At 47.3% G+C, this 27,601-nt stretch overlaps 1 protein-coding gene across 1 annotated transcript in view; it reads left to right on the top strand.

Annotated features, from left to right (window-relative positions):
- The window catches only part of LIMK2 (LIM domain kinase 2), a 61,323-nt gene that overhangs the window by 9,626 nt on the left and 24,096 nt on the right, over nucleotides 1-27,601 (top strand). The window lies entirely within an intron of this gene.

Raw genomic sequence — 27,601 nt, forward strand, 5'->3', positions numbered from 1 at the left:
TTGCTCTCGTTCTAAGGGGCCCACGTTCACATAGACCCTTAAGAGAGTCAAGTCAGAATCCATCTTTGGTGACCAGAGTTTGTCCGAACAGATCTTAGACTCAGGCTTTTTATCTAATAACAATGGAGATCATTGGATGCATTCATATAGCACCTACTGTGTGTCAGGCACTGTGCTCATCACTTTACAAATGGCATCATCTGAGCGTCACAACTGCCCTCTGGAGGTCGTTTTTGTAATTATCCCTAGCCTACAAATGAGGAAGCAGAGGCTAAGTAGCTTGCCCAGCAGTACACAACTAGAGAGTGTCTGAGGCAGCATTTGAATGCAGATCTGCCTCACTCCAGGTCCCTCAGGCTCTCTGTCCAGTCTGGTGCCCCCTTGGCTACCTGGAGAGATCTCTGAGAAACTTGCAGAGATGACAGATTCTCTTGTCTTCCCAAAGTGCTCCTGAGTGGGACTCTGCCCTGGAGCTGGAGGCTCTAAAGGGCTGCTTGTGGATCAGGATGGAGGTCTCCCCTAAAGGGCTGCTCATGGATCAGAATGGAGGCTCCCCTTAAAGGGTTGCTCATGAATCAGGACAGGGACCCCCCCAAAGGGCTGCTTGTGGATCAGAACAGAGACCTCCCCCTAAAGGGCTGTTCATGGATCAGGATGGAGGCCCCTCATAAAAAGGCTGCTTGTGGATCAGGACAGAAGCCTCCTAAAAGGCTGCTTGTGGAGCAGGATGGAAGCCCCCCCTAAAGAGCTGCCCGTGGATCAGGATGGAGGCCCTCCAAAAGGGCTGCTCATAGATCAGGACAGACCCCCCCCCCAAAGGACTGCTTGTGGATCAGGACAGAGACCCCTCACTAAAGAGCTCATGAATCAGGACAGAGGCCTCCAGGGAAAGTTGCTTCAGTTCAGCCAAAGGAGCGAGCCCCATCTCACCAGCCAGTCATCTCTGCCAGCCCAGCGCCCCTCAGGTGCCATGGACAGAGTCCCAGAAGCTGCATGGAGAAGGGCCCATCTTTGCTCATCGATAAAAGCCACTTTGCCTACTACTAACAGGGTTTAACAAGGGGGAGGTTGGGCCTAATGGCCTTTAGCTGTGCATTCTCTGGCAGGTGCCAGGCCATTTTCCTGTGTCAGCCAGTTTAGGCAGGGCAGAGTGGAAGCTCTGAGGAGTGGGAAAGCAGCAGCAGCAGCAAAAAACAAAACAAAACAAAACAAAAAACCAACTCAGGTGGCACTAATGTGGTCAAATAGCCAGAATGCCAGGAAATGGAGCAAAAGGAGAGCACTGACCTGGTAGCAGTGAGGGTTGGGCTGGGAGGGGGAGGAAGCCTGGCTCATCTCCCATGCGCCTCCTTTCAGAGGCCCTGGGAGGCCAGCCCTCACAAAGGCATGAAGCAGGGCCACTGTGGGCTTTCTGGCCTTCAGCCTCCCTGGCAGGCTCCTTCCTGCTCTCAGAAATTTGTGCTTGCTGGGAAAGGGGCCTCCCAAGCAGCTCTGGAAGGACCATCTTCTAGGCTTCCAACAGGTTAGTTTAAAATCCCCAGTGGTGGCTTGGGAAAAAAAAGTCCCAAGCTTAAATACAAGTCACTCAGCCCCACCCCCCACCCCGGCAAAACTGAGGAGTGAGGGATGGGGGGGGCACCTCTCTCTTCTCTATTGAGATTTCAAGAGTGCTCTTTGGGGACTTTTTATCTCTCAGAGTGGACCTTGATGATCATTAACCTGACCTCACCTTGATGATCACTAACCTGATCTCATTTAAAAGCCAGATGTGTGTGTGGACAGTCACTTAACCTCTGTCTTCCTCAGGTTCTTCATCTGTAAAATGGGAATAATAGGTGTTATTTCTTTCAGGTCTATTGTGAGGAGCAAATGATATAATATCTTACGAGGTCTTAGCCCATAGTAGGCACTTCCCTTTCTCCGCACCCCACCTCTCAGCTTCAATCCCTAATCACCCATTCCTCTTAGGCCTTTCAAATTAACTCTCAAATGAGATGTTCCTGAGACATTTTAAACTCCACATATCCAAAGCTGCCCTCATTTGCTGTCCTTCCAAACCCTCTCCTTTTCTAGACTTGCCTATCTCTGCCCCCCTATCCCCAGCTGTAATCGTCCTCCTCGACTCTTCTCTCGACTTCATCCCACAGAGCTGGTTAGCTGCCAAAACTCACTGTGTCTGCCTCCACCACATCTTTCTGTCTGACCTTCTCACAGGGCCATCCTTTAGTCCAACTCCTCCTGACCTCTTGCAGCAAACTCCTAGGTGGTCTCCCTGGGCTGAAGGATATGTTCGAGGAAGGTTAGTGCCTCTGGTGTGAGGCTTCCAAGTCTCCTTCTCCTCCCTCCTCCTCCCTCCTCCTCCCTCCTTCTTCTTTTTAAATATAATTATAACTTTTTATTGACAGAACCCATGCCTGGGTAATTTTTTACAACATTATCCCTTGCACTCACTTCTGTTCCAACTTTTCCCCTCCCTCCCTCCACCCCCTCCCCCAGATGGCAACAAGTCCTATACATGTTAAATATGGCACAGTATATCCTATATACAATCTATGTGTACAGAACCGAACAGTTCTCTTGTTGCCCAGGAAGAATTGGATTCAGAAGGTGAAAATAACCCAGGAAGAAAAACAAAATTGCAAACAGTACATTCATTTCCCAGTGTTCTTTCTTTGGGTGTAGCTGCTTCTGTCCATCCTTGATCAATTGGAACTGAGTTAGATCTTCTCTTTGTCAAAGAAATCCACTTCCATCAGAATACATCCTCATACAGTATCGTTGTTGAGGTATATAATGATCTCCTGGTTCTGCTCATTTCACTCAGCATCAGTTCATGTAAGTCTCTCCAGGCCTCTGAATTGAGAGGCCTCTCAATTCAATCCTGCTGGTCATTTCTTACAGAAAAATAATATTCCATAACATTCATATACCATAATTTATTCAGCCATTCTCCAATTGATGAGCATCCTTTCAATTTCCAGTTTCTAACCACTACAAACAGGGCTGCCACAAACATTTTTTCAAGCCCTTTTCAAGGTTGGACCTATCATCTTCTCACCTCTGACTCCAAGAGGCTGGAGCATCCACAGCATCCATATCCCTAGAAGCCCATTTGGCAGACAGGTTAAACTGGGTTGAGGATAACTGGATGCCGTCAGGCCCCAAACATGTGAAAACTTCCCTTGGCGGAAAGGGCAGATGAGAACATTTGGTGAAAAAAGAAACACACATACACACACACACACACACACACACAAACAGTATTTTATCTGCATTCAGATTTGATAGCTCTTTCTCTGGATGTGGACGGTATTTTCCACCATGAATCTTTTGGAATTGTCTTGAATAGTTGTGTTACTGACAAGAGCTAAGTCTCTCAAAGTTGATCATCACACAATGTTGCAGTTATTATGTACGACATTCCCTCAGCATCAGTTCATGGAAGTCTTTCCGAGTTTTCCTGAAATCCTCCTGTTCATCATTTATTACAGAATAATAATATTCCATTACATTCATATACCAAAACCTGTTCATCCATTGATGGGCATCCCACTTTGATTTCCAATTTTTTGCCACCACAAAAAGAGCTGCTTTAAATATCTTTGTATATATAGGTCCTTTTCCCTTTTCTATGATCTCTTTGGGATACAGACTCTGTTCACATCTTTGATAGTTTGCCAGATGGAGAATGGCTTGTATCCTCACAAATTTGACTTATTTCTATATAGATATGAGAAATGAGGTCTTTATCAGAGGCACTTGTAGTAGCAGTTCTTTCCCAGCTTTCTACTTCACTCTAATCTTGGTTGCATTGGTTTTGTTTGTGCAAAGTCTTTTTAATTTAACATAATCAGACTTGCCCATCATGTAGTGTTCTTGTTTTCTTCTCTAAAGATCTGACAAGTAAACCATTCCTTGCTCTCCTAATTTACTGGCATCTTTTATGTCTAAATCACATACACATTTTGACCTTATCTTGGTATATGATGTGAGATAGTGATTTATATCTGATTTCCACCATACTATTTTCTAGTTTCCCCAACAGTTTTATCAAAAAGTGAGGTCTCATCCCAGAAGCTGAAGTCTTTGGGTTTATCAAAGAGTAGATTACTATGAGCATTCACTACTGTGCCTTGTATATGTAATCTAGTCCACTGATCCATCACTCTGTAGTTCCAGTGATTGCCACTTTGTTATGATGACCACGCTAGTACCCAGGATACCCCAGAATCAGCCAAAGTCAGAATAAGCAAAAGTCCTTAGTCTTTATTCTTGATCTTTAGGCACAGGATTGAACAGGATGGAAGTAGAATCTCCGCAACTGCCTTCTCCCTGGTCTACCACCAAAAAGTGACTCTGGCTAGTCTTACTCCACCCCCTAGTCCCTCTTACAATCCTCTATACACCAATCATTGAGCCAACACAGGATAGTGGGAAGGGCTATTTTCCGAACATATGCCCATAGAGTATTGTCCATTTGGTAGTTAGCCTCAAGTGCTCCGCAGTCGTGACCTTAGTGCATCGACTCAATAGTTTCAGCCCTCTACATCTCCTGCTTTCTTTTGTTTTAGAACACAGGTGGTCACGCCATCCCTGACTTCTCAGGATGGTGAGAGCCCCCAAAAGGAGGTGATCACACCCTCCCTGACATCTCAGGAAGGGAGATGAAAAGCACCAAAGGGAAGTGGGGATTGCTAGCAGGTTTCTGGGCTGAGGGCTCTTATTTGAAACAGTATGCACAAACCCATCAGCATGGGAGGTATTACACAAGCACATAGCAATAACGCACAGGCTATCAGTGGTGACTCTCCCCACAATCAGTGCAGGCTCAATGTGGTGCAACAAACATGAATTGTATAAGCAAGAAGTGATATAACAAACAATATAAATCAATATGGTATTATAAGAGATTTCCAGAAGTCCTAGAAGGAGGGTATGTAAACAACAGTCACACATACGCCTTCTTCAGCAGCCAAGAAATAGTCCAAAACCAGTCTATTGTCCATTGTTTCATATGTCAGGGAATTCAGTGATCCCCACAAGTTTTTGAAGTCCTGCAACAGTCTTTATCATTTCTCAGAAAATCCAATAATTTCTGAGGGTTTTCAAGTCCTATAACAGTCTTATATCTCAGAGAATCCAATAATTCCTGAGGGTTTTCAAGTCCTACAACAGTCTTATCATATCTCAGAGAATCCAATGATTCCTGAGAGTTTTCAAGTCCTACAAAGTCTTATCATATCTCAGAGAATCCAATGATTCCTGAGGGTTTTGAAGTCCAACAATTTTTGATGTCCATGATTCAAACGCCATAACTGCCAGGCTCTCTCAGTGCTGGGCACAATCAGCAACGGAACCACCCGATGTTTCTTGGGTCTTCCCCTTTGTTTCAAGGGTCTGCTCCATCTCTCTCCAATGGACAAGGTGAATATGGCCATCTGATTCCTTCTCCACCTGTAGAGATACAAGCAAACCCTCTCCCCCAAGTCGTTAGCCTATCTGGTCCTTTCCATTCACCACTTTCTGGGTCTCTCCACATCACCACATCACTCAATAGTTTCAGCCCTCTACACTTTGTAAGATAGTTTTAAATCTAGTATGGTTAGGCCACCTTACTTTGCATTTTTTGCCCATTAATTCTATTGATATTCTTGACCTTTTGTTCTTCCAGATAAGTTTGTTTTCCTGTTTTATTTATTTTCATAACAATAGCTTTTCATTTTTCAAAATATGTGCAAAAATAGTTTTCAACATTCACCCTTGCAAAACTTACATTTTTCCCCCTCTTCCCTCCCTCTTCCCCTAAACAGCAAGTAATCCAATATAAGTTAAATATGTGCAATTCTTTTAAACATGTTTCCACATTTTCCAGATAAGTTTTGATAATTTTTCTATCTTTATAAAATAATTTCTTGGTAGTTTGATTGGTATGGCACTGAATAAGTAAATTAATTTAAGTAGAATTGTCATTTTTATTGCTGAGCAGCCTTTTTGAAGGACTGCATTGCTCACCTCTCTGGCATGAGGAAGGACTACAAAAGGCTCCTTAAAAGTGGTCTGCTCTTATTCTTTTGTACTGGATTGGTACATTAAACTTGATGCATACACGTTCCTGTCTTACAAAAAAAAAAAAAATGGTCTGCTTCTTTTTGTTATTGTTGTTTGCTTGCATTTTGTTTTCTTTCTCATCTTTTTTCCTTTTTTGATCTGGTTTTTCTTGTACAACATAATTGTGGAAATATGTTTAGAAGAATTGTACATGTTTAACATATATTGGATTACTTGCTGTCTGGGGGAGCGGGGAAGGGAGGGAGAAAAAAATCTGAATCACAAGATTTCGCAAGGGTGAAGGTTGGAAATTATGCATATGTTTTGAAAATAAAAAGCTTAAAAAAAAACTGCTCTGCTTTACCCAATCCTGATCTGCTTACCATGACAGGTGGGGAATCCCATCCTGTGGTCATCGCGCACACACACACACACACACAGTCTGCAAGACCCTGGCAAGGGACTGCCCAGGATGACCTTCCCACGAGAGAAGGCACTGTGCTCTATGAGCATAGCCACCCCAAATGTGAACATAGGAGCTTGTGCCCAACCTGGAGTAGTGCCTATCAGCCACAGCACACACTGTACCCTTACTTCAGTGCAGTGGGGTCTTTTTGAACTTCTTTGGGAATGGAGCACAATAACCAAGTTTGCTCTTCCTGCCTCCCCTTTCTCTGCTCCAGTCTACTAGCGCAGTATTCCCAAACTAGTTTTCTCAGGGTAGATCCAACTGTGACTCTCCTCGTGCATCCACATGGGGGGCCTCCCATTGCTCATAGGAACCAGGTAAACTCCTCTGTTTAGTTTCTACAGCCCTTCACAACATGGACGCCATCTCTCTTTCCAACCTCATTGGCTACTACTCCCCCTCCACTAGCCACAACACCTTTTCCTATAGCACTTCATCTCCAGTCTGCCCCATGCCTGCATTTCCTCCCTCCTATCTCCACCTGGTGGAGTCCCAGCTCAAACACCATCTACCTTTAGCTTTTTTCTGATTCTCTCAACTGCTCTGGCTCTCCCTGCCAAACTGCTTTGCATTTAACTTCTCTTCCCCTCTCTGTCTCTATCTTTCATCTTCTCTTTTTCCTCCTTCCTTCCCCCTTCCCCTCCTTCTTTCTCTCTCTCTTTCCCCCTTCCTCTTGTTCTTTCTCCTTCCTTTTGTTCCATCCCTCTTCCCCTTTTCTCTCCCTCCCTTCCCTCTCTCTGTGTCCTCTACTCTCTTTCTCTGTCTCATTTAATCACTTTTCCTACTGTATTTTCTTAGCTATGTCCTCATCTCCTCCATTAGAATCTAAGTTCTCTGGGTCGTTTCATTCTTTGTATCTGTGTCCCCTGACCCAGTGGCTGGCACATAATAGGCTTGTGATTGGTGATTCCACACACACGTCCACTGCTATAATGTAAATCAGTCCATCAGAGGTGCCATTTATCTACTGTTCTTGGATAGAATAGGTCAAGGTGGAAAGGATTGTTATTGCCTTTGGAGGGGATGTAGGTGAAAAGGATCTGGGCAGAATGCCCATAGATAAGTGCTCGGTTGAGTAACATACAGTCCTTTTTGTCACTTAGTAACTCGGACACACAAATACAGTCACTAGGTTATTTGTTCAAATCTAATAATTTTGGTAGATAAATGAAAACTGACTTCCAGAAACTCAGATAGAACTGACCTTATTTTAAAACAGCTCCTAGCATTTCTTGTTCTTACCAGCACCAGTAGAGAAGGGAGGTATTCAGCGCACTGGGAGTGTTAGCTCATAACCACGAGCTCTCCTGCACTTCCCACCTAAGAGCCCACCCGAGATTTTCAAAATGCGGGACGGGTCAGAATGACATCTGCCGGCGTGTTCTCAGTGTCTTCACCATGCTGGGTGCTCTCCTCGCTCTGTGCCTTTGCTCATGATGTTTCTTGGACCCTCTTAATGCTACACTTCATGAAAGCTCTCACGATTACTTCTCTTCTCCCACCATGGCCCTGATGCGGACCAATAGGACTTTGTTTCAGCTTGGTATCGGGGAAAGAGTACTTGCCCAGCAGCAGGAAAGGCAGTGAGCAACATCCTCGGCCACCCGCTGGCTCTAGGCACAGTCCCCCTGGGCCCCTTCATCATAGTACTGTCCGTGAGGTCAGGGGCAGCGCCTCCCCCGGTGATCTGCCCTCAGGGTCCAGCCCACCACCCAGCGCTTCATCAGCATTTGAGGAAATGAGGAAGTGCCGAACTCTCCCCTGGTACCCATGGACGGGCACAGGATGCGTTGCTAAGACTCAGAAGGCTGGAGATTCTCCCTTCCTAGGACTGCAGAGACAAAGGGGGAAGGGAGTTGGCAATCTCCTGGTCACTCTTAGTCCACTGATAGTGCTGCCTCTCTCCCATGAAGAAATTAAGGTCCCGAGATAGGAAAGGACAGGGTCTCTCACGGGGCTTCAGGGTCCTGGCTGGGACACAGACCAAAGCCTCGCTCCCAAGAACTCCTTTGCTGTCTCCATCAATCCCCTTCAGCTGTGTCCAGAGTGCTTGGACTTCCTGAGCAGGTTTGCTTCCTCCCCCATTTGTGCTGGGGGAGATGCAAAATGTTTAAAAAGGCATCATCCCTTCCCTTGCTTGGGAGAGTAAGACACCAGAGCCTTATAATATAAACATAAGCACATTAGGCAGGTGTAGAACGGCCTTCTGGGGAGGTGGGGGGAAAGTTGGGTAGAATGAGGCCTGTTTTCCAAGGCCATGACCCGATCCTTCCGAGCCAGTGTATGGGGCCTCAGAGGAGCCTGGTGTTTGCCCAGCTGGACGCTGGCTGGAGGCAGGCGCCTCTCTGCTTTTCAGACTGTGGCCTTCAGACTCTGGTTCAGTCACAGGTTCAGATAGAAACTGGTCCTTTGCCCATGTGACGACCTTCCCCTTTCTCTCCAACCCCCAGACTCTAGTCATCCATAAGGTGTTGGACACATCAGAGGGAGAATGGTAATTGTCTGAGACTGAGACAGCCTGGAACAGGGGTGTGTGTGTGTCTGTGTATGTGTGTCTGTGTGTCTGTGTGTGTATGGGGTAGGGGGGTGATCTAGGACCTGCCCATTGCAGAGACTGAGCTGACTCTGGGGAGGCCTCAGCCCCCTGCAGGGAGCCCCTGCCCTGTGGCCCCATGGGGCAGCCAGCACTCAGCAGTGTGGGCCCACAGCTACCCCACCTCACCCCCACGTGGGGCCCCTTTGTTGTTCTGGTTATAGGGTGGGGCTGGAAATTGCTGAGTTTTTAATCCGATAAAACTCCTCCCTGCCGCTCTGTCTACAATCCTGCAGCTTGCTGACGATATGCTCCCCAGTTTCAGCCGTTGGTGCGGATGCTAGGGAACGGCCCCCTCAGAAGGGAGTTAGCAGCGTCCCCCTGGAGTGGGCGCTGACCTTCCAGGCCTTCCCATCACTGCCCAAGGCAAGGCGCCTGCTCCAGATCTCAGGGCCCGCTCCCCGGGCCCTCTGTTGGCCTGATTGGCCATCCTCCCTTTCCTTTGAAGCATCCCCAAACAGGGCTCGTCCTTATCCTTGGAGGAGTCGGGGCCCTTCCTGGGTCTGCCCAGCATCGGGGTCTGCTGGGGGCCCATCCATGGCTGTGTAGTTCCAGGCTGCCACAGCATCCTAACCCCCAGTTTCTTTGGCTCCGTCCTGGCCATCTTGCATCACATTAGCCTTTTGTACCTAGCAGGGGAGGAGGGGAACTTCTGCTTCTCAGCACCTTCTTTTGTTCAGAGTTTTCAGCAGGAAAACCCACCCCTTTCAAGATCTTAGCAACCGCCACTTCCCTGGGCCTCATTTCTCTGGAGAGCAGCCCCAGATCCCCTGTGAGAAGGGATCACTGTGAGGCACTTGATCAGGGACAAATTATCCCTCCTCATGCTGTGACCTAGAGAGACAAGTGACCCGCAAGAGGCCTGTGGATTACCGTGTGTCGGGCTGTGATGGGAATCTCTCGTATCCCCATTGGGTGGCTGTGGAAGCGGCCGAGAGCGGGCCCAGGTGATCTGCCACGTTCCTTTGCTGTGGTTTAGGGGAGGGAGAGGATGCTTCTACACCTGAACATGCCATCCCTGGCTTTGGGAAAGCCCTAGGGTCCTGGCTGCGAACCCCAAGTCACTGCCTCCCCAGTCCCTGGTCTCTCCCTCTAAAGAGAAGGGAGAGGAGACCCCCCCCCCCTTCTCACTTGCAGTAGTTTGCTCGTGTCCTGGCCCTCCCTGGCTCTGGCAGGCTGAGGAAGGAAGGCGAGGTCCTCAGCGCAAAATTTTGGTTTTTAATCGTTCAGCCAGGGCTTGGGGAAACAAAGGCATCCATTTTTCAGCCAGACCACCCTGCTGAGATCTGCCTCTGGATCTTGGGGGAAGATCCCTCCGGGATCTAGTCTGAATCCCTCTTAGAGGCCCCCCCCCCCATGGCTGCCTGGCTTCTTTGAGAAGATTCCCAGCTCTAAGGACTTCGTGCTTTCCAAGGCTCTTGGGGTTCGGGCCAGGCAGAGCCCTCCAGAGAGCTTCCTTCCTGGGCCACCCCCTTCTTGGCTAACGAGCTAAAAGGAGTTTCTGGAAACTCCATGAAGCAGCCCTGCCCCCTGCTGTTACAAAGCAGCTCTCAGCCTTCCTGGAAGCCATGGCTCCGTGTCTTGGCTGTCCATCTCCCCGCAGTGGTCTCCAGAGCAGAAGGACCCAAAGGACCCAGCCTTTTCATTGCCCACCAATTGCTGTAAACACAGCCCCCTCACCCCACGTAGCTGATTACTCAAGAGGCATTCCCCCCCCTCCCAATATCCTTCAAAAGCAGTTGTTAACACTGTTGCTATTGACAGCAGAGAAAAGGAACGAATAAAACTAGCACCTACCGTGTGCCAGGCATTGTGCTAATCCCAGGTGTCGTTTGATTTGAATCTCACTGCAACTCTGGGAGTGGTGCTATTCTTATCCCCGGTTGAGGAAGCTGAGAAGTGACTTGCCCAGGGCCACACAGCTAGGAATTGTCTGAGGCAGCATCAGGACTCGGCTCTCCGTGAGCCCTGGCCTGATCATTTACCTGCTGAGACCTGGCTACCTTCTTGGCGCTTCCGTGTTGGCCAGCTCAGCCCAGGCCTGTAGGCTACAAGTCTGTCCTTAAAGCTCTCTGCCTAGACGGGTGGGAGGTGAGCATAGTGGTGAGCGTCTTCATGAAGGAGCAATAAAGGGGCCGGTATAGGAATTGGGATCTGAAGGGTGGAGTCAGCAAGTGTGTATTAAGACTTGGGGCTGAGCACTGGGGGTAGGTGGGGGAAAGGACAAAAATGAGCCTGACCTCAAGGAGTTCACGCCTGATGGGAATCTGCAAGCTGCACACAGGATGAAAGGGGGGTGGGGTCAGTTATGGACTTAAAGAGAAGCCAGGAGGGGACAAAGAAGCCGGGGCAGCCAGGTACAAGGCCGAGGCAGGTGACACGCTCAGATCACCCACCAGGTCTGAGGAGGGCTTGGAGCCGGGAGCTGCCCAAGGCCAAGTTCTGGACGCTCATGTCACCCACCGTGGGAGGATGCACAGCAGCCATTTGTGTCTTTCTGCCTTTTTTGGGGGAGACTCAAAGGTGCCCCCTTCCTGATTGCCATCCCTTATCTAAGGTCACTGTGCATACTGTGGCATCTTCTGCCAAAAACCTGGGCCATGTGGATCACCTTAGATCTAAGATTTCTTTGTAGCCAAAATGACCAAAATGGCCTGAAAGCCCCTTTTTTTCCGAGCTCATCTTAAAGCCCGATTTCCGTTCCCCCACTTTTCCTTTTCCTTCATTGGCTCTTGAGGTGCCCTGCCTTGTAACAGAATGCTTGTAACCAGTGGCTTCCTCGGGGTGGCCACCCTCTCCCTTTCCCTGATGCAGCCCTTCCTCTTCCACATCTTCCACAGTTGGTAAGACCAAAGAAAATCCTTCGCCCGCCAGCCAGCCTTTGGCGACCTCTCCCCCTTTCCCAAGTGTCTCGTCAAATGTCAGACACCCAGCTGGGTATTGGGTCAGGGCCAGAGCCTTTCTAGCTTGGCAGGACCCGTCCTGTGTTCCGCTGGCATCGCCTCCACAGAGCCGCGAGGTGACTGGCCCAGGTTCCGAACCTTCATCAGACATGAAGCAGAGGTGGCCGTGTGCACTTTGAGAAATTAGAAACGAGAAAAAAGTTTTGGCTGAAATGGCCTCCTTTTTGCTTGCCTAAGGCCTGAGATCTAAGAGGGCCGGAGACGGTGAACAGCAGACGTTGTCCTCCTCGGCGTGAAGAGTCAGTGAAGGTCGGGAGCCAGCGTGAGTGGGGACGGCAGAGCTGGGCCAGACCAGGGAGAGGCTGAGCCGGCCCACGATATGTAGGGCCCGTGGCGTGGCCCTTTTCGCTGTCATTTCCTATTTGTCTATTTGCTTCCCCTCCTTACCCTGTTCACCTCATGGCTGTACATCCCAGTGAATGCTAAGACCAAAGAGCAGGTGCTTAATACATGTTTGTAGCGTTGTCCTTATTCCCCTGTGGTCAATCATTCCATGGGCCTAGAGCTGCTGCTTCTCCTTGTTGAGTACAGTTGGTGGGAGCCCTTGGAGCAAAGGCACATTAGGTGAAAATGAGGAGAGACATAGAATGGAAAAGCGTGTGATGTATGAGCCTCTCTTTCAATTCCAGCTTCCGGACTTTCTCGCTGCCTGATTCTGGTCAGGTCCCTTCTCTGATTCTCTTTCTTTCTTTTTTTTTTTTAAATGGATTTACTTTAAAATCACAAAGTTTTTAATCTAAGTAGTCCCAAGAAGTAAACAATACAATAATCGTGTTCTGGAAAGTTACTACATATTGAATTATATTTGAAACGAACCGAGGATATATTGTTGTTGGGCAGATCATTCAGAGTTTCCATTGCTGAAAAGCAATGATTCTCCCAGTGCAATAATGAACAAGTATCTATCGAACACGTACTTAACACATTCAGTCTTTCTGCTTGAAGATCACCAGTGATGGGGAGTTCATTGTCTGTCCTCTTGGGGGCAGCCTGTAGGAAAGTCTGTCCCCGTTCAGAGCCAACATATACTTCTTTGCCACGTCTGTCCATTCTTCCTAGTTCTGCCTTCTGAAAAACAGACCTGATGCTTTTATTTTTTGCTGAGGCAGTTGGGGTGAAGTGACCTGCCCAGGGTCACAGCTAGTAAGTGTTTGAGGTCAGATTCAGGGCTGGTGTTCTCTCCACTGCGCCACCTAGCTGCCCCCTGATACTTCCTCCCACATGAGGATCCTTTAAGCACTTGGGGCCTGCCTAAATGTTGTCTTTCTTTCTCAGGCTAATGATCCCACCTTCTGCTAGTAATCCTTTCTGATTCTGAGATTCTGTGAGTTAACATTTTAGCATTTTTATTTTGGGCTCCCATCATCAAATAACCTTTTTCTATGGGATTCCCCAGACTTGAGGAATCCTGTCAAAAAACGAGCCTTCATTTTCTCATCTACAAAATGAGAGGAACTGCTCACAAAGTTATTGAGGGGGAAAATGCTTGGTAAAGTACCACAGAAATGTCTACTTACTAAATAATCCTTCCCACCTCCCTCTTTCTTGTATCCCTAGAAGAACTGAGTTATACATCACTTTCCTTATAATGGGTCCATTAGGGAAATAGTCTATGTACAGCCTCCATTTTACAGAAAAGGAAACTAAGATTAAATTTCCTTAAGGGTTCACCTAGGATCTCAGCTAGTAAACATCAAAGCTGTACCTTCCAAACCTGAGCCTGCTTATTTTAATAATAGAGTCACCTCTCCTCTACTGAATTAAAAAAAAAAAAAAAAAAAACTTTCTCAAAGCCTTAGTAGGTGCCTGTTCCATTTCAAAATAGAGATGGGCATTTAAGAAAGTTTTTATTAAAGACACAGGCCAGTAATGCTTTGATTCCCAGGGAGAGTCTAGAACAGAGAGTTCAAAAGATGGTTAGCGAACATCTAGAAAGAAGAGTAGTGATTACAGAATCAGTGGAACTTCATCAAAAACAGATTATTAATTTTTTGACAAGATCACTAAACTAGCAGATGAGAGTAATGTTGCAGATATAGTGTGCATAGATTTGAAAAAAGCATTTGGCCGAGGAGTTCGTGCTGTTCATGTGGAGAAGATGGTGGATTGTGGAGAAGATGGGTTCAGGACTGGTTGGGTGAGAACAGTTGGTTACAACGGGGAGATCACTCGGCCAGAAGTTGGTCTCCAGTGGAGGTCTTCAGGGATCTGTGCTTGGTCCTCTGTTGTTTAACCGTTTTATCATGGACTTGGATTAAAGTGTAAATGGTATGTTTATCAGATTTACAGAAGGCACAAAGCTGGGAGGAATAGCTAACACAGAGATCAACAGACTCCCAAAAAAAAAAAAAGGGTTAGCATTGGATTGAATCTCATAAGATTCTGGAAGAAATAAATGTAAAATCTTACACTTGGGTTCAGAAAATCAATTTCACAAGTCCAAGATGGGATGGTATAATTAAAATGGCACTGGGGCTTTATTGTAGGCTATAAATTCAGTAGGAGTCAGAAGTATTAGCCAAATAAAGCTGATGTGATCTTGGTTTTCAGTAAGAGAGAGCTTCTGGGAGCAGAGAAATGAGATTCCATTCATGCAGCCCTTGAATGTGTTCAATTCTGGGAACCAGAAGTTAAGAAGAACATTGATTATCTGGAACGTGTCCAGAGCAGGGCAATTGAAGTGATGAAAGGCCTTGAGCTCCATGTCCTAGGAAGAAAGAAGGGGCCTTGTTATCCTGGAGAAGAGCGGATGGGGATGGGGGAGTAAGATAGCTATCTGGTCTTTAGAGAATTACCATGGAAGAAGAACCAGACTGAAGAGCCAAGGAACAGAAGGGCTAGAAGGGTATATAGTTTCTGTGAGAGAGAAGACTTGCCCCAAATGAGCAAACTTGAATTAGCTTGTCCCTCATTGGAGTTCTTCAGGCAGTAAGCAGAACATCCCTGAGAAGGGTGGGTGGGTTCCAGCAGGGATCCCTTCAGGGATGCATCATATCCCTATATCCCTTTAAGCAATAGCCCTTTATTACAGCTTGTTTTAACTCACACAAAGGAAGATTTTTATTTTTTATTTTTTTTTTAATTTAATAGCCTTTTATTTACAGGATATATACATGGGTAACTTTACAGCATTAACAATTGCCAAACCTCTTGTTCCAATTTTTCACCTCTTACCCCCCCACCCCCTCCCCTAAATGGCAGGATGACCAGTAGATGTTAAATATATTAAAATATAACTTAGATACATAATAAGTATACATGACCAAAACATTATTTTGCTGTACAAAAAGAATCAGACTCTGAATTATTGTACAATTAGCTTGTGAAGGAAATCAAAAATGCAGGTGGGCATAAATATAGGGATTGGGAATTCAATGTAATGGTTTTTAGTCATCTCCCAGAGTTCTTTCTCTGGGCATAGCTGGTTCAGTTCATTACTGCTCCATTAGAAATGATTTGGATGATCTTGTTGCTGAGGATGGCCTGATCCATCAGAACTGGTCATCATCTAGTATTGTTGTTGAAGTATATAATGATCTCCTGGTCCTGCTCATTTCACTCAGCATCAGTTCGTGTAAGTCTCTCCAGGCCTTTCTGAAATCATCCTGTTGGTCATTTCTTACAGAACAGTAATATTCCATAATTTTCATATACCACAATTTATTCAGCCATTCTCCAACTGATGGACATCCATTCAGTTTCCAGTTTCTAGCCACTACAAAAAGGGCTGCCACAAACATTCGTGCACATACAGGTCCCTTTCCCTTCTTTATAATCTCTTTGGGATATAATCCCAGTAGTAACACTGCTGGATCAAAGGGTATGCACAGTTTGATAACTTTTTGAGCATAGTTCCAAACTACTCTCCAAAATGGTTGGATTCGTTCACAACTCCACCAACAATGAATCAATGTCCCAGTTTTCCCACATCCCCTCCAACAATCATCATTATTTTTTCCTGTCATCTTAGCCAATCTGACAGGTGTGTAGTGGTATCTTAGAATTGTCTTAATTTGCATTTCTCTGATTAATAATGACTTGGAGCATCTTTTCATATGACTAGAAATAGTTTCAATTTCTTCATCTGAGAATTGTCTGTTCATATCCTTTGACCATTTTTCAATTGGAACAAAGGAAGATTTTTAAAAGCGGGGGAGAAAGCGAAGATTCCAGCTAGTCATGTTGTCATTCAGGCCACACCAGGAATAGGAGGGGTCACCTCCTGTGAGAGTCCTGGGTCCCCAGCATATCTGCTTTTCATCAGGCAACTGATAAGCATAATTAGTTCATTCTCTGCCTGTCTGCCAGATTCTGTGCTGCCTACAAACTTTCCCAAATCTTCTCTGGCTTTTGTTTTGTTTTGTTTCATCTATCTTTAAAAAACTCTTATTTGCCCCTGCCATCCCCTCCACGATTATTCTCTTGTCTTTTCTTATTCCTCAGCCCAACCTTGAAAAAGCTACTCTCATTTTGATACTTCTCTCTTTCACGCTATCAGGAGTATGACTTCTGACCTCATCACTCCACGGAATTGTGAAATCAAATGGCTTTTTCTCAGTCATTATCTCCTTGACATTTGCAGCATCTGACATTTTCACCATTCTCTCCTCCTCTTCTTTGTTGTACCATCATCTACATCCTTCCCACTGACCATGGATGCCCCCTCGGAGCTCTACTCTGGCCCCTTTCTCCTTCTATCTTCTTGCCTGATGATCTCATCAGCTCCAATCTCTAGGTAGTTAATGCCCAGCCCAGTACCAGGCCCACACCATCAGCTGCCATCCTGCCTTTATCTCAAGCTCAGCAGTCACAAAGCAGAACTCATTATACTTTCCACTAGACTTCCCCTCTGCCAAACTTCTCTATTTCTGTCAGGGACCGAACTCGGGGTTGCAGCCTGGGCGTCTCCTGACCTTCTCACCCTCGCTTGTCAGATTTCATATTTCCCATCTCTCCAGCATCCTCCAAATCCATCCCCTCCTCACCTCTCACACGGCCGACAACTCTTGTCCAGGCCCTTGTCCCATTGGCCTCTGGCCGTAGCCTACTGGCCTTTTTGCCTCCTTCCGCTTCATCCTCCCCCTAGCTCAGCCCTTACTATGCCGGCCCTCCTGCTCAGTCGGCTCCTGGGGTCACTGTCCCTTTATGATCAAAGGTAAAGAGCCTCACAGCCTAGGCCTGTCCAACCACCGGCTGGCCTGCCCTCTCTCTCACATGACCTTTCATCACCAGTTTCCATATGGGCCTTTTTATCAGTTGTTTTGGGGTGCATAGAACACTCTTCTCACCTCCTCTTCTTTGAGCAAATGAAAAGACACTTATTGAGCACCTACTTTGTATTGGGCACTCTGCTAAGTGCTGAAGATACAGATTAAAAAATCCAGCCTTTACTCTCCAAGAATTCTCAGTCTTATGGGAAAGACATAATGCAAACATGTGTGTAAACAAGACTTCTGTGGGATGAGCTGAAGATAGTGATCTTGGCGATGAAGCACAAAGATGAAGGAGGAGGGGATGGGACTTTAGCTGAGACCTAAATCCAGGAGGCAAGATAACAGGGGAGAGACTTGGGGGTGGGGGCGCCCAGGGTTAAGAGATGGGAGTCTGGTATGAGGAAAAGCCAGGAGGCTGGATGGCTTGTGGAACATGTGGAGAGGGAGGCAGAGGACTAGAAAGGTGGGAAGGGGCCAAGTTAGAAAGGGCTTTAAAAGCCAAACAAAGAGTCTTGATATTCGATCCCGGAGGTAATAGGAGACACCAGAGTTGACTGACTAGAAGTGACATAGTCAGACCTGGATTTTTAGGAGGACGGATAAATGGAGGTTAGACTTGAGACCAGAAGGCCCTCCAGAAAGCGCTTATCATATACAATGCACTGTACTGTGTGTTGGATACAAAAAAAGAAAATCAATGAACAACTTTTAAAAATCGCCCCATTAGTGCTCTGTTCCAGGCTCTGCCCCGTGGCCTTGGAATGGAAATAATAGGGGCCTGCCTTCAAGGAACTTCCATTCTGATGGGGGAGACAACCCATATATAGAAGTCCTGTGAGTGAGACCACAAGAAAATAAACGTAGGTCCCCTTTCCAGCAGCAACACTGATCCAATTGTAATTTTAGAACTGAAAAGGGAATCTGGGGATGTAGTCTGATGAGAATTCAGGGCAGAAAGAAAGCCTAGACCTAGAGAGCGGACTATCTACCTCCCTCCAAGGCTTCTTCATTAATGGCCTGGAAACTGGAGAGAAAGGTAACAGTGGGAATGCAAAGGGTGCCTGGAGGAGATCTTCTTGGAGAAAAAACTTTCCTTGAAAACTCAGTTTATGCCCCCACACACACAGGCTCTATCTTTATGCCTTTCCCTCATTGAATCATAAACTCCTTGAGGTCAGGGCTGCTTCTCCCAGAATGTGGAAGTCGGAAGGGACTTTGTGGCCTTCTGGTTCTGTTGTCACTAAAATGCTTCCCCGACGATCCTCCAACATTTACTTTTTCTCCTCTAAGGAGAGGGAGCTCCATACCCCTCTTTGGGAATGCTAATTGGGAGGAAATTTTTCCTGCACCAGACCTCTCCAGCTGCCTCTCCGCAGCTTCCCTTCGTTGCTCCTGGGCCTGCACTTTGAAACCAAACAAAGTAAGTCTAATCTCTCCTCCATGAGAGCCTTCCAATATTTGGCAACGCTACCTTTTCTTCTTCAGGCACACTAGCCCCAGCAGTTTAATGCTCTTCCTGTGTTTTGAATCCAAGGCCCTTCTTCATCCTGGCTGCCTTCCTTTCACTTTGGTTCCTGTGTCCTTCTCCCTTAGCTTGGTGGCTGGTATGTTGGGAGCACTTAATAAATGTTTGTTGAATGGCTGGACAAATGAATTGAGGTGAGATGAGGAGATGGGATCTCCTTTGTCTGAAATGCTAAGTAGCAGGAGCAGAATGGGACACCAGATCTTCCAGCTCCACATTTCAAGCACTTTCCATTATACCACAGTGCTTCTTAGCAGACTGTGTGCTCCAATGAAATATCTCCACCTCTAAGTTGGACCGAATGTTCATCACCCAAACCCTAGGACAGTCTCATCTTTGCCAAGCCATTCAGGCAACGTGAAAGGCAGAGGCATGGTCTCTGCCTTTAGGAAGCTTCTAGTCTAGATGAGGAGACAGAAAATGGGCAGCTGTTTAATAAGCTTGATGATCCTGACCTTTGTTTCTTTATCTATAAAATGGGAATAAAGCTTGTATTGTTCACCTTTCAGGTTGTTGTGAGGCGAGCACTTTGTAAATCCAAAAGTATCACCTGAGTATGTTGCCATCATTAATGAACAATTAGTTCATTACTTTATTGCTAAAATATATGGTATTACCTCTTATTATTATTATTATTTTGCTGAGGCAATTGACGTTAAATGACTTGTCCAGGGTCACACAGCTAAGAAGGGTTAAATGGCTGAGTCAGATTTGAACTCTGGTCCTCCTGACTTCAGGGCTGGTGCTCTATCCACTGCACCACCTAGCAGGCCCAGTATTATCTCTTAAAAATCCTTAGAAATTAAGAGAAGTCAGTTATCCCATCGAGCCAATCAAAGCTTCTCTCTGGACTCATTTCTCATCTCTAGAGTGAGAGAGCTGACTAGACAGCTCTGGCTCTAGAAACTAGAACTTTGAACTCTGATTGTAAAGAAGGGTAAATAAATGGAGCTAGCAATGTATAGGAGCGGATGTCTGCACCCTGTAGACTGATAAGGGCAGATTTGTTGTGACTTAAAGGAAAAATCAAAGACATTTAGAAAGCTCTGATTCACTTTGTTACACCCTTCTGCCCATTGGTCAATGGCATCGTGCTTAAGAGTGACAACAACGTCTTCCGTCCTTGGATCAGAGTTCCCATGACATAGGCACATATGCCCCCAAGGATGTTCAAGACAAAGAAATGTTCCACGTACACTGAAATAGTAATTGTAGCAATTTTGTTGTTGTTGTTATAGCAAAGAACCAGAAACAAAGGAGAAGCCCATGACCTAGGGAAATGGCTAAAACAAATTATGGGATGCCAGAGTAAGAAATAGTAAAGAGGAGGATTTCAGGACGGCGATGTGGCATCCCAAAGAGCCAGGATGACCTTGAGCTACCCTGAAAGAGCTCTCCTTCCTTTCCTCAGATCTTAGGCCCACTCTACATGGTCTCGGAGAGCACAGATGGAGTATTGGGTTCCATTTGGCGAGCTGTAATTGAAGAAGAGTTTTGATAAGTCAGAGAATATCTATTTAGGGGAGGGGGTGGGGGGGTAAGAGGTGAAAAATTGGAACAAGAGGTTTGGCAATTGTTAATGCTGTAAAGTTACCCATGTATATATCCTGTAAATAAAAGGCTATTAAATTAAAAAAAAAAAAAAAAAGAAAACTTAACAATTAGGGTGTCCAGAAGTGGACCTGACTGCATTGGGAGGTAGTACATTAGTCCTCACTTAATGACCATTTCTTAGGTACACTCTAAAAGAGATTATTTTTCAGATGGATTGAACTAGATGGCCATTAGGTCTCTTAAAAACTCTAAAATTCTGTAGCCAAATTAAGGAAGCCTTTTAGAATCTGGTGCCTAAGATAAATGGCACAAGGTAATACTCAAACAGTAAGAGCTATAGAATTTCAGCATCTATCTTATGTTTGACCTCTGCATAAGATATTTTATTTGGTAGTATCAAATCTGTGGTATCAGAGATAAAAGTGTGGGCCTGGAATTGGGAAGACCTAGCTTCAAATCCAGCCTCAGACAATTATTAGCTGTGTGACTCTGGATAAGTGATTTATCCTGTTTTCCTCAAACCTATGCTAGTACTGATATTTTTTCTTTTTTTTGCCTACCATGCCATATTATTTAGCTCATGAACTGAGGTTTACCTATATATCCTCCAAACTGTATTTGTCTAAAATTAAAAAAAAACATTTAAAAAACAAAAAAAGAGAATATCTAGAGTAAGAAAACCAGGATGGAGAAGGGCCTTGAATCCCTGCCAAGAGAGGCTGGAGGAAGTAGGGAAGTTTAATTTAAAGAAGAGAGAGAATTAAGGCATCTTCAATGACGAGCTGTCTTATGGAAGACCGATCAGAGTCCTTCTCTTTGGTCACCACGGGAGCTATCTGGGTGGAAACTGCCATTAGGCAAATCTAGACTTGATGTAAGGGAAAACTTCTGGAGAGTTGGGGCTGGTGGGAAGCAGAGTAGCCACCTGCAAGATTCTGGGCTCCTCCTCACCTCGAGGTCTTTAAGCAGAGGCAGGATGACTAGATAACCAAGTCGTGTCATTCCTTTTTGGCATGGACTAAGAGCTCTCGGGTCCCCTTTACCTCTGAAGTTTCTGGGAGTCTGCAATTATCCTAGAGCCCTTCTTGCGTACCAGAGCCGCTAGCCCTAGCATTTCACTTCCTCACCACGATGAGGGCTCTGCTGGGACTTCAGGGGAGGAGACACCATGTAAATAGGTGACAAGCTGCCTGCTAATGTTGGGAAGGCTAGAGCACTGTCCATCCCTGCTCTGTAGAATAACAGAATAACACCCTTTTTTGCGTGGCTGTGTTATCAGGAAAGTGTTTTATAAGGTGCTCCAGAAATTTGAGGATTTTTTTTTCCTTTTAAAAAGGAAATAAGTTTAGCAGGAGATACAGGTGTCCAAGGAGGTGATGGGATTCCTGATAGGAGGTAGAAGGCGGTCACATTATAAAAGCCCAGAATACCGGCATAAGGAGCTGGGAAAAAATTGGGGGGGGGGGGGAGGAATTTGTATAAAGTATAAAACCATCGGATGTCTTGATTTGCAGACACAGTGAGCTTACTATTATACCCTCTCCTTCATGCTTCCCCTTCTCTCCACTCACAAAGTCTCCATCTTGGCTCAGGCCCTCTTCATCTCTCATCTGGATTGGTACCGGAACCTTCTGATGGTCTCCCAGCTTCCAGTCTCCTCCTTTTCCAATCTGTCATCTACCCCGGTGCCAGATAAATATTCCCCACACTGGTCTGACCTGCCACTCCCCTCCTCACAAGTCTTGAATGGATCTCACTGCCAGCATCAAATAAATGAAGAATCATAAGAACGCCACTGTGGCTCCCACTGGGAAAAGATTCCTTTCTTCTCCCAACCCAAATCCCTCTGAATTAGCTACCAAAGTTCTAATCAGTATCCTTTATTGAATGGATTATGCACTGAGGCACCTGGAAGGTTACAGAAGAAATTGGACACTCTACTGAAGGATCTCAAGCTCAGCTGAGCAGCTTCCAGAGAGCTGAGCAGAAGCCATGGTAAGCTTGGCTAAGGAGGAGACCGAGAGAGAAGGATGTATCACTGCTTTCCAGAAGACCATCTGTATTCACAGAATTATAATACTAATAAGATTATGAAAGAACCAAGAAGGAGACTTTAAAGACACAGGGAAAGTTTTGTGAGCCTCAAAGAGGAAGAAATCCACCTGGGATGGTAGGGGAGAAGGAGGCATGAGAGACTTTCTGGAGGAGGCAGCCATAAGCTGAGGCTTGCAGGATGGGCTAGTAGGTGGACATTGGACAGATGAAGATGGAGTAGGCATTGCTCTGGTGAAATGGCACCTCCCTCTCAGGCCGGCGGGGAGGATTGCAGGAGAGGGGCTTTGAAGTTGTAACAGGCCATATCCGAGTAGCTTCTTGGCTGCCATGATGCACAGAGTGCTCTTGGCATTCGGTGGCACTTCATTGGTTGGATTCCCCGGTGCTGGGGAGCCTGCAGAGGGGGTTCCTTCAGAAGTCATTGCCCTTGCAGCCTTAGATTGATTTTCCACATGTCCGAGTCTTCTCCTCAGTAGATCACAGGCCTCCCCCCGGGACAGCGCCTTGTCATGTTTTTGTATGTTGGTAAATGTTGTTTAGTCGAGTGCGAGTCCTTGAGCAACGGTTTGGGACCGCTGAGTCTAGGGCTTGGCCTAAGCACAAGTCATTCGAGCTAGAGCCATAAAGGCTGGCAAACCTCCGTCCCCTGCTCTTTCCATTGCTCCCCCTTCCTGCCCCTGCCTCCTCACACCCTCATCTAGTATCCATCCTCTGTCAAAAAAGCCTCACCCCATGCTTTCCACAATTTAGGCCATTCATTGGGAACCTCTCAATTCTCAATCAGCAATCGAGTATCAAGCATTTATTAAGCACCAACTGCATGCCAGGTACTGGGAACATAAGTACGAAGTATGAAACAAACTCTATTTGCTCCCAAGGAGTTTGCCTTCTGACGGGAGAGACGGTAGAACCCATATTAGATACAAGGTAGTTTGGGAGGGAGGGTATTAGCAGTTGGCAGGGGGTATACAAGCTTCACGGAGAATCTGGGGTACTTGAGCCACTTCTCAAAGGAAGAGAGACTGAAGCCTGGGAGGAGCAGCCAGTCAGGGTAAAAGCCAGGGCTTGTGTCCTTTGGGGCTTCTGTCCCCAGCACCTGGCATACGGGGAGTGCTTTATACATTCTTAGGGATTGATTCATAATGGTGGCTGGACCACTCTTGCCAGCCTCCTATAGACGATTGATTTAGGAGCAAGTTTCAGTTGACTTGACTCTCTGCCAGGTTTCAGACTTGTGAAACGCATAATAGATTAACATCTCTCAGGCCTTTAAAAAATAACAATAAATCAGAGCTAGAATTGCCTCTGGATCCCCACAGCTGTCGGCAGCTTGTCTCACCTTGAGCTGAGAGGGAATAAAGCCCTGTCTCCCTGCCCCACCGCCTGCCCAGGACCGCCTTCTCAGAGAAAGGGAAGGTTTGGCCCTTGCACAGCTTTCTTGCCAGTCAGTCCAGGGATTTGGCCCATGAACCTTTTCCTTCCTGGGTGCCAGTGTCCTGGCAGAATGGCTCACTTCAGCCTGCTTATCACATCAGACTTTCAAAGGTTTCTCCAGAAGTCTGGATTTCCTGGGGTCACAGCGATTCCCCCCAGCCCAGGAGGGGCTTCATAGGAGGATCCGCCTCTTCCAGGGGAAGGGACTTTCCACAGGAGTTGAGGAGAGGGGTCCTCCTTCCCTCCCTGGGCGACTCTCTCTTGTCTGGGCCAGGCTGTAGGTTGACCCCAGAGCCTGGGGCCCCCTGCAGACCTTCTGCTCGAACCCAGCTGGGATTGGAAAAGAAGGGGGCACATTCCTAGACACCAACTCACTGCCTGGCTGTTGGAGGGAAGGGCTGTGAGATGTGGGGGGGCATTAAACTCACAGGCTCGATGCTCGGCGACCTCCTGAGAGCTTGAGGTCGCCGGGCCTCTGATGGAACCAGGAGAAGGGAATTTGCTAATTCCAGACCGAATTTGGAGGCCCTTCCTCCTCAGATCAAATTACAGGGGGACTTAGTTCTGTAGTGAACAGTCCCTGCCTCTCAGCCAGAAACTAGCTGCTGCCCAGCTGGGGGCTTACCTACCTCCCGTGAGGGGGGTCCCTCACGCTCTTGGCGAGAGCGAATGCTGGAGATCTCTGGGGGCCGAGGAAGTGGGGACTCTGGATTCAGTCTATCTGACTGAACTTTGGGTAGTAGAACCGAATGTTATCCAGCCCCCCACTTCATTTTACCAATGAGGAAACTGAGGTGCAGAGGACGAAGGCTTCCCTCGGGATACACGGACCAGTCAGTGGCAGGTTATCGGGCTGCCAGATGACACTGTGGATAGAGGGCTGTGGGCTGGGGTCATTCCAGACCCAACCTCAAATCCAGCTTAGACCTTTTCTTGATGGCTGATCCTGGGAAGTCCATTCACCCTGGGTGCCTCAGTTTCCTCATCTGTAAAATGAGCTGAGGAAGGAAATGACAAACCAGACCAGTGTCTCTGCCCAGAAACCCCCTCTGGCATCCCGAAGAGGCAGGCCCATCTGTCTGTCAGTCAGGGCAGCCCTCAACATTAGACCAAAGTGGTTGTGCCCTGACCCCTGTGCTCATTACCTGGGGATGTTCAGTGCCCTCCCCTGCTCCCCAGCCCCCACAGTTGTTTAAAAGGTCTCTTCACACACCAGAAGTCCCTTCCCCCCCATCCTCCCTGGTACCAGTGTGGCCCTGGGGCTGTCCATCTCCGGTTACCCTTTGTTTTCCCTGGAGGACTGGCCTTCATTCCCTGCGTAATGTCTTAAACTACTTCCTGTGCTCTTGTCCACCAAACCTCTCTCCGTTGACCTTTGGGTCACCTGACATGTACATTCTTCAGAGATTACGGAGTCCCATAATTCCCAGCCATGTAGCATCTCTGGGAGAATATCGGTGTTAGGAAGATGTCTGGGAGCAGCTCTGTGTTAGGGGATGATGCTAATGGCCGAATGCAGCCAGTAGGGGGATAACAATCGCTTTAGGACAAAATCGATAGAGGCACGAGAGGTCGATTTGCCAGATTTCCTGATTCCCAGACAAGTGTTCTTTCTAACGCCCCATGTTGCAATTAGATTACCGGCAAGGCACCCGTCTATCTGCATGGGAGGTGATGCAAAGAGAAATGGGCACAATCCCTACCCTGAAGGAACCTGCTGTCCTTAGGGGAGAGAGGTGAGCGAGCACAAGCAGTTGGTGAAATGCGGCAGATCTGTGGTGTGAGAGAGACGAGCCCTGTGTGGATGGTTAGCACTGGAAGGGACGCTGGCAGAGGGAGGCCCGGGGATGGCTCACTCCCCAGTGCAGGACCCTCCCCAGGGCCCTGTGATGAGAACATGGGGTGGATAATGCACATTTCTTTAGCACCATAGGGTTCGTTCTTCTTAACAGCCTTTAGATGGATGGGATTTATTATTATTCCCGTTTTACAGAAGACTGAGTAAACAGATTTTGAGAGGCTCATGGTTTTCACATGGTCATTTAGCTAAAAAAGCAAAAACAAAAAGCATCAGAGCTGGGACTTGAGGACAGATCACGTGAGATTCTTTTTGTAACACGCTTTGTAACCTTTAGCCCTATATGAATGCCAGCTGTATCGAGTCTACAGGGACCCGGGATCTTGTTGTTTATGCCATGTGTCAACTCAAAACAAGGGGGTACAGAGGCATTGAAGACTAGAGCCAAAAGGGACTCTGCCCTGGAGGCCTGGGAAGATTTTTTTCACTTTATTAATAGCTTTTGTTTTTATATGCTCAAATTTCCTCCTGAAACCCACCCCCCCCCCCCTCTCTTTCCCAGAAAGGAATCCCTTAAAATGAAGAATTTGGGAAAGATGGTTTCTAATAAGACCAGGAGTGAAAGAAGGGAGGGGAAGGAGCAAGCATTTATTAAGCACTTATAAGCAGGTTGTGTGCACTTTGTAAAGCATTGAGGGAAATTCTGGGAGGGAAACTCCCAAGACTGTGCAGTGGCCTCTGCTAAGCCCAAACTATCCATCTTTACTCCTTCTCCCGGATGACAGCTGGAGATGGGTAAAGGCGGCTCATCCAAACCCCCTCAGCTCTACAAGCCGGGGTTTTGGTATCTGGGCCATTTCCAGTTATCACGTAGCGAGGTTGAGTGACTCAATGAAGCTCGAACTACGGGAAAAACCTGGCGCTTTATGCCGGGTTTCCAGAGGGTTGTGTCCTTAGCGTTAGAGCTTTGGCGTCATTGCCTTCCTGTTTCCTGGCGCTGCCTCCTTCACTTTGCATCCGTTGGTCCATGTAAATCTAGCTCGTGTTTCTCGGTGTTCGTCTTTCTTGAAGCGATCTCTGCAAAACTGAGGGTCTGGCACGGAGGAGGCGCTTAATAAATGCTTGTCCCTTCCCCTAATTCGTCCAGTTCCAGTCGGTTTAATCAACCTCCAGGCGAAGGGAAATGGGGCCGTCTTCTGTCTTGCTTCCTAAATTCGCGCTTCTGACCTGGCCCTTAGGCTGGGGTGGAAGTTGGGAAAGACCGAGTACCCCGAGGCCGACAACTTGGATGGACTTTGATAACTGGAGGACAGAAGCCGGGCGACCCCTTTGCTCCGCTCTCCCTCCCTGAAATCCGATTGATGGGCAAGTGAAGAGGCCCCCCACGAGGTCATTGGGCCTCCCCCAACCGCGTCACAAACACATGTGATCCCGCTCGACCCTCCCCATAATCCCCGAGGGCTGATACTACCTTCCCAGAAAACGAAGGGCCAGATGGGGGAGACGGACGGGAAACGGCTTGCGCCCGCTGGGTCTGAAGCTGGATTTGAACTGGGGGCTTCGGGCGGCTCTGTGAAGAGGGGAGTCTGGAGGAATGGGGGTCGTTGAAGGTCCAAAGGGGGGTCTGGAAGGTTAACAGGAGCTCTAGATAGCAGCCAGTCTAGGGGAGCCATTTTACAGAAGAGGAAACTGAGGCTCAAGGGAAAACAGAATTTGCAGAAGTGAGTGTTGGTAAGAGGGTGGGTCTGTGATCACGTGGCAGCCAGCCCCGCCCCCTCCCCAGGTAAAGACCTCCCTGGGGCGTGGCCACCTCCTTCCATCCCCTTGTAAACAGTGGCGTTGGCTTCCATGTTCTCTGTGTGCCCCCTGCAGCTGCCCCGGGGCCTGGCACACAGTAGGTGCTTTATGGACGCCTGTCCCTCCAGGGGCTCGCAAGGCGCGAGGGATCA

Source organism: Sarcophilus harrisii, chromosome 1 (genome assembly GCF_902635505.1).
Source record: "Sarcophilus harrisii chromosome 1, mSarHar1.11, whole genome shotgun sequence".
NCBI classification, from domain to species: Eukaryota; Metazoa; Chordata; class Mammalia; order Dasyuromorphia; family Dasyuridae; genus Sarcophilus; species Sarcophilus harrisii.